The sequence below is a fragment of the Mesoplodon densirostris genome, chromosome 2 (genome assembly GCF_025265405.1).
Source record: "Mesoplodon densirostris isolate mMesDen1 chromosome 2, mMesDen1 primary haplotype, whole genome shotgun sequence".
NCBI lineage: Eukaryota > Metazoa > Chordata > Mammalia > Artiodactyla > Ziphiidae > Mesoplodon > Mesoplodon densirostris.
In genome coordinates this window covers 13,277,527-13,285,307 of record NC_082662.1, presented here as the reverse complement: position 1 = coordinate 13,285,307, position 7,781 = coordinate 13,277,527, and positions in this window count along the sequence as shown.

Genomic DNA, 7,781 nt, shown 5'->3' with positions numbered 1-7,781 from the left:
CAATGCGTGTCAGAGGTCACAGAGCTATCTACCGATGTGAGCATGTGTGTGTCCGTACACACATACACACACACACACACACCCTACCTAGGGCTTGCTGGGGGCACCTCAGGGGGTCCAACCAGGGAATATGTGAATGGTGGCAAGTTTGGACAAGTGGCTGGGGCATGATGGATGGGACGGCAGACAGATGGATGGATGGATGGATGGGCTGGTGGAAAGATAGACACACAGGAGCTGCCAGGAGGTGACTACCTGGCTGGGAAGGGCTGTCTGGGAAGTGATGGATGGGACACAGAGAGGACTGTGAGGGGCTGGGCCCATTGGGGGAGGAAGGAAGGAAGGAAGGATGGATAGAGGGACAGACAGACTGACAGATGAGGGAGACAGATGAGGAGTGGGGGAGGGGTGGGTGGTGGGTGGACAAGTGATGAGAGAGCCTGCTGAGAGAGGGGACAGGGTCTTGCTGGGGAGGTGGTGGCAGAGATGATGCATAGGACTGGGTGAGGATGGATGCTCACTGCTGGGCTGGCTACAGACAGGTGGACAGACAGATGGACTCGTGGATGGATGGATAGATGGATGGGGAGGCTAGCTGAGGAGTGACCAAAGCCCTGCTGGGACTGGTTGATGGAGATGGCTAGACAGATGGAGGGAGACAGGACAGGAAGCAGGGGCAAGGGTGGGGTGGGTTAGGAGCTCCCGTCTTGTCCCAAGGTTGTCCCTACCGAGTCCCCTAGACATGCGTGCCTGGACGTGTGTGTGTGTGTGTGTGTGTTCAGACCTATGCAGTATTGGGACCATGGCTGTGTTCACAGTACTTCTCAGTGTGTGTGTAGGCTTGTGAGCACACAGGCCTGGTGATGGGCATGAGAACAGAGGCCTGGAGTGTGAGGCCCCTGTCCTTCCCTCAGGGGCTAGTAGGGTCCTGCTGGGTTTGCCCAGGGCATGGTGGGAAGGGGACCTAGGGCAGGGTTCCCGCTGAACGAAGCCTTGTGTGCTTGTCTGTGGTGTCAGGGTGGAAAGGGGCTTGGGGTCAGACTTGCAGGTTTTCAGAAAGCAAACAGAGCAGCTTTCCTCCCCTTCCTCCCTTCCTCCTCTGAGCCTCCAGCAGGCCTGAGGCCAAACAGACAGGACTCAGGCAGGCGGGTGGTGCCTGGCAGGTACTGTGCACCTGGGCCCCCGAATACAGTGTCAGCAATAAAAATGATCACTGCTGACATTTGCGGAGGACTTGCCATGTGCCAGGCATTGTGCCGAGAGAGTTGTTTATACTTTCACGGCTCCCCCACAAGGTGGGTATTGTATTATTTTTATCTCCAATTGACCAAGGAGAAAACAGAAGCTCGAGAGGTGATGCTTCTCACAGGAGATGGTGGCTGTGGAAAGCCAGAGTGTACCCTCAGCCCCTTGCCAGCCATAGCCGGATCCGCCTTGCCACATCTGCACAGGGGACTCTGGTTGGCAGGGGGACCCTCAGAACACAGAGCAGGGAGCAGACCAGGGTGGAGAAAGGACAGGAGTGACATCTGGACCCTTGGTTAGCACTGGGGGCCACAGAGCCCGACGGGCTTGGATTCGGATCCTGCCTTTGTGACTTGAGCAGGTCACTTCATCTGTCTAAGCCTCAATTTCCTTGTCTGTGAAATGGGGAACATGCCGCTCACAGGAGCTGTTGTGAGGGTGAAATAAGATAATGTAGGAACAGCACCTGGCAGGTCTGAGCACCCCAGGGCCACAGCAGAGGATCCTGGAACTCAGGTAAATCCACTGGGGCCCCTGGTCACCCACCCCACCTTCTGCAGTAGCAGGAACCCCCCCATTAGTCCTCATCTCTGGAATGCGTCCTGGGCCTCTGGGTGTGGCTGAGCACCAGATGGTAGCCTGGGCCATCTTCATACCTCTCTAAGTGGGGGAGCCACTGTTTCCCCCCAAGGTACCCACGAGGAACGTGAGGGAAAGAGAACAGAAATAGCTAGCCCAGATCACACTGTGCTGTGAAGCTACCACACCGTGGGCTCCTTCATTCCACAAAGCTCCAGGCCAGACTGCTGGGGCAGGTACACCATGAAGAAGGCAGGCAGCAGCCGGGCCCTCTGGGAGCTGACACACTAATGGAGGTGGGGTGGGGGAGGGAGACAGACAATAGTCAAATAAACAATGATATGTAGAGCATGGCAGCGGGTGGTAAGTGAGATGGAGAAAAACAGCAAGGAAGGGAAGTAGGGAGTCCAGGGGTGGGGCTGGTGTTGCTCTTTTATTTTAAATAGAGTGGTCAGCTAAAGGAGGTGAGGGAGCCGCCCTGAAAACTGAGTGGGGGGAGGGAGTGATCCAGGCAGAGGGAGAAGTAGGTGCAAAAGGCCTGAGGCAGGGCTGCCCTATTCCTGTATCCAAATTCACTTATGCCAAAGGTCTTGATGAAGCACCTTCCCTGCGGTTGATAGCCTTTGAAGGTCAAGAGAAGTGATTAGTGGGACTTCCCTGGTGGTCCAGTGTTAGGACTCCGCGCTCCCACTGCAGGGGACTCGGGTTCCATCCCTGGTTGGGGAACTAAGCTCCCACATGCCTCTTGCCCGCCCCCCCCCCAAAAAAAGAGAGAGAAGTGATTAGTGAGAAGGTGTTTACACTGAGCTAGGACTCAGAAGGCCAGGACTGTAGTCTTCACGCAGTCTCTGTGACCTCCAGCAAGTTCTTTCCCCTCTGTGGCCTCAGTTTCCTCCTTTGTAAAATACAGAGATTGGACTTGATCTCCTAAGACGCCATTTCAGTGGCCATGCTATGACTCGGTCAGGGGAGGGGGCGTGATCCCAGCAAGGGCTTTGGAGATACTTTTGCCCCCTCAGGCTCCTGACCTTAAGCAAGTGACTCTGACTTCTCTGAAACTCAGTGTTCTCTGTAGAATCGGGATAGAATCCCTGCTTCTCAGGGTGCTTGTGTGTATATATGAGGTGGTGCTGCAAAGCTCTTAGATCAGGGCCTGGCACATAATCGGGGCTCAACAAATGGGCTCTGCTTTTACTTAGATTTTTTAGTAGTTTATTTTTCTTAATATTTATTTATTTGGCTGCACCGGGTCTTAGTGGCAGCACGCGGGATCTTCATTGCAGCACGCGGGATCTTCGTTGCGGCACGTAGGATCTAGTTCCCTGACCAGGGATTGAACCCGGGCCCCCGGGCCCCCTGCACTGGGAGCGTGGAGTCTTAACCCAAGTCCCTACTTTGATTTTTTTAAACACCTGGTTAAGGACTGGCACTCAGAGAAGGGAGAAAGGCCAGTAGTGGTCCGGGGATCAGAGAAGCCTTCTGGGGTGGGGTGGGGTTGGGGGGTCTAAGCTGAGTTTGGAAGGGGAAGAGAATGTGGCCAGATGGGGAAGAGAAGGCCAAGAGGAATGGGGGGTGTCATCCGGAAGCCAAGTGCAGGAGGAAGGGGGCTCCGAATCCAGGTGCGAAGCAGGCAGAAGATGGGCACCCAAGCGACACTGATCAGGGACACACCTCATTCCCGCCCCTCCTCCCAACTGAGACCCCACCCCACCCAGAGGCTCTGTCCCTTATCCAGGCCCCACAGGCAGGATTTTCAGGGAACCCACTTCAAAGGATCTCAGGAAGCTTGAGCAAGTCCCAAAGGAAGCGGCACAGCCTCTGACCCAACTCTGGGCATGGGGGAAGCCCCACAATTATGGGAGGGCTTCCTCCCACACTGCCCCTGTCCAAATGAGGGAGCCCACATTTAAGTTCCCCTTCCCTGACCATCGCACTGGGGAAGGGGTGCTCAGTAACACTTCTGCTCAGGCAAGTTCACCCCAAAAACCTCGCCTGAAAAGCTGTACTTCAAGTCCCACTTTGTGGTTGCAACTGGGGAGTGTGTTCCTTTGAAAAAGATGGAGTCCTAGTACCTGCGTGGTACTAGGTACATTTACTGAGCACCTACTGTATGCCAGTCTCCATGGGGCATGGCAGGATGGAATAAAACTGGGCTTCTATCCCTCAAGGAGCCCCCTGCTTAAAGGGGAGGGAAGGTGAGGAAGTAATTATAACACAGTGTGAGAACTGAGGTCTGTTCCAGGTTGAGATGATTTATTTGCCTGGCAGTGCCCAGCTGGCTTTTCGAAGTGACTTTTGATTATAAAGGTAACAGTAGCTAAAATGTAACGCTCACTCACCCTGTGCCAGACACTGTGCTAAGGGTTTAACATATAATCTCGTTTAATTCCAGCAGCAGTACTGGAGGGTGGAAACCATTATTATCATGCCCATTTTACAGACATGGCAGTTGAGATTATAAGGCTTGCCCAAGGCCACACAGTTGGTTCAACGGCAGAGTCCAGGTCTACTGGACCCATCCTCATTCATTCATTCATTCACCCACCAGATCTGTCTCGGCACACGCTGTAGGCCAGGTGCCCACCTCCATTTGGGGGCTCCAGTGTCTCTTCTGTGCTGCTCCAAGGTAAGCCTTGAAGAAGGAATAGGAGTTGCCGAGGTGGAAAGGGCATCCAGGGAGAGGGTATAGCTTGGACAACGGGATGCAGGCATGAAAACACATGGTGTGTTCAAAGAAACACAGCTAGACCGGGCTCTGGACTGAAACCCACTTAACTTTTTAGTTTTACCTCTGCCATGTCCTGGCTGTATGACTCTAGGCAAGCAAGTTCTCTCTGAGTCTCACTTTCTTCACCTGCAAAAATGGGGACAATATTAATCCTTCCGGGGCTTCTGGGAGGATTAGATGAGTTTGCATAGGTAAAAGTGGCTTGGTGCATAGTAGGCCTTTGAGAAAATGAATTGAAAGAATGGAGAGAACTGATTTAGCAGGTCACCATCAAATGTGCGCATCTCTTGAGTGACTCCTTGTACCGGGCACTGTTCTAGCTGATGCCAGGATTGCAAAGCGGCGTTGGATTTGTTCCTTGCCTCAGGGAGCTTACAGTCTAGTTGAGAGACAGTTCAGAGGCTCCGAAGACAAGAAAGAGTTGAGCTGGCTGAGGCCGGGGTCCTGGAGGGCATGTGGTACAGGGGCTCCAGAGGCTCAAGGGAGGGCCTGATCCCTGGGGACTTCATTGCAGAGGTACTCATTGGACGTCTTGAAGACTCCAGCAGGGCATAATTCCAGGCATCTGGGCTGGGACGGCTCTTTGGGTTCTGTGGAATTCAATGTTTTGAGAGGCAGTGGAAAGAGGTACCTGGGAGGGGGGTGTGGCGCATTCAGGCTGCCTGGGCTAGAACGCTAGTTGTTTTCCAGCTTTTACAAGCAAGTCTGATCCTCTGCAAAAGGGCACAGTAACAGTGTTCACCTCCTGGGTGAAACTATTGTTTCAATGTTTATCTTTGTCACCTGGTTGCCACCAGCCACTAGCCAAGTCCTAGCAAAGGGTGGGCACCTGAGCAGGCTAGTGGGCCGGAGGTGGGGATTAGGAGGTGAGGCCCGTGCAACCACACACACACACTCTCTCTCTCTCTCTCTCTCTCTCTCTCTCTCTCTCTCTCTCAGGCTCCACCTGCCTGTACCCGAAGGCTTACTTGCTACAGTGGCTCTCAGGCCCCGAGGGCTCTTTGGGGCCTTTATGGGGTAATTCCATCTCCATTAGGGTTTATTATGTCACTATAAATACCACTTTTCCGTGCTGCTTTATAAGACTCACCGACTCACCGAAGAACTTTCCTTCTCAGCATCCAGTTACCCAGAGCGGGAGGGACTCAGGGTGAGACAGGAAGAGAGGGAAGGGCGTTGTCACCAGGTGAATGACTAAAGACCAAGGAGCTGCCCCCACTCCACACCCTGCTGCCCTCTCACACACCACCCTTCCCACACGCCTCTGCTCATGTCCTGTGTCATAGATGAGCCACACTTAGCTCTGGGCTCTCAGCCCGTAGCTGGGCACATCCTGCAGGCACTCAGCCCACAGCCAACAGGGCCTGCCTGCACCCCAGCATGTGGGTTCAACCTTGCGGGGCCATACATGGAAACCCACACATGCAAACCCACACTCGCCACACAACGACTTTCACACGACGTCGAACTTACCAATACCTTCATTCACTCATCAGTTCATACATTCAGCAAAGGTTTGCTGAATACCCACGATGTATCAGATGCTGTCTGTTTTCCACAAACATCCCTGCCCTCTTGGACCACATCTTCTAGTGACGCGTCCAACATTCAGAGCCTGCAATGGTAGGTAACACACATGTACAGAGTCTTACATACAACATACAGGAAATCTTACGCTCACCACACAATGTCCATAGCCCAGAGGGTCCAACACAAAATGCAAAACACTTATCCATACCATGTACTACACACACACACACACACACACACACACACACACACCTCACAGGCCATGCGTAGCGCCCTGTGCACACCGCCCGCCCCACCCGCTACAGATGCTGCTTCCTCTGGCTGCACCACGTGTGACCATAATAACAGCTGAGATTTAACAAGCGCGTTTCGTCATCCTGGCTTCTGCAGTTAACATGCATGATCGTATTTGATCTTCACAGTAACCCTCTGAAGTAGGTTTATACATCTTCCAGATGAGCAAATCGAGCCTCCAAGAAGTGAAATGTCCAAAAACTCATAGGCTGACTCCACAGCCTACAGTCTTGACCACTGCCAAGTATGGCACTTGGTCACACACAAATCCTCTCATGTCCACACATGCTCACGCACACACACACACATACATGTCCACACACTCAATCTCATGGACACTTGCACACTCACACACTCTCAGAAGACCAAGGCTCTCCTCCCATCATCTTGGTCAAAGGCTTTAATTATACTACCCCAACACCTGTAATTAACCCTCCCACCCCCTTCCAAGGGAGATGTCTGGACCCGCTTCCCAAGGGCTGGCGCCAAGGCCGAGGGGCCAAGATGTCCACATCTGGCAGGGAGGACCTGGGTACCAGAGGAAGTCAGCGTGGCTGTCTGGTGAGCAGGTCCAGGAGAGTCAAGAAGAGGATGGGGTGAAAGAGAAGGAGGTGGGCAGAGGGGGTTGTAGCCTCCCAGGAAGCCAGGCTTGCTACAGCTGCTCCTCCTGGACTGGACCGGCCAAATGGCGATTGGGCAACAGGCAACTGTGGGTGGCCAGGCAGGCAGGAGAGAGGACATTTCCCATTTGTTTCACTAGCACCAGCCACTTCTGTCAGGAGGGGAGATGAGCTCTTGTCTGAGAAACTGTTGGGGAGAGGCCCCTTGAAGGCGCAGGTGGGAAGCAGGTGTCCTGTCCTCCAAAATGTCAAAACAGACCAACTGATTCTACCATGCCAGGGTTGGGGCATAGGGGTGCTCTACCCAGCAGCCTCTTGCCCACCCTTTCCCAATATGGGCAGTGCTTAAAGCAGAGATTACCCAGATTCAAATCCTGGCTCTACTACCTTTGAGCTGTGCAACCTTTGGGCATATTGTTTAAGCTGTTGGAGCCTCGGTTTACTCGTCTGTAAAATGGGAATAATGACATCTACCTCCCAGATGAGAATTAAAGGAGATCATGCATGTCTGACTCATTTTTAGACGAGGCTGCTCTCAGATTACTGTATTCTTAGAGGCCCCTGAGCAGAGAAGCTCTCCCTGACCTCCGACAGTTTGGTGCAGTTTAGAAATCCCAGGCAGAGGGGCATCTGGGTCTATTTTGGAGCTCTCTTTCCAGGCAAGCTGCTAAGCAGGCAACTGCTTCTTGACCCTCCAGGCCATTTCAGTTCAGGCCATCGGGCCAACGTTGAGCTGGTCCCAGAGGCCAAAGGGTGAGAGTGGGGGATGGCTCAGCACAAAACCA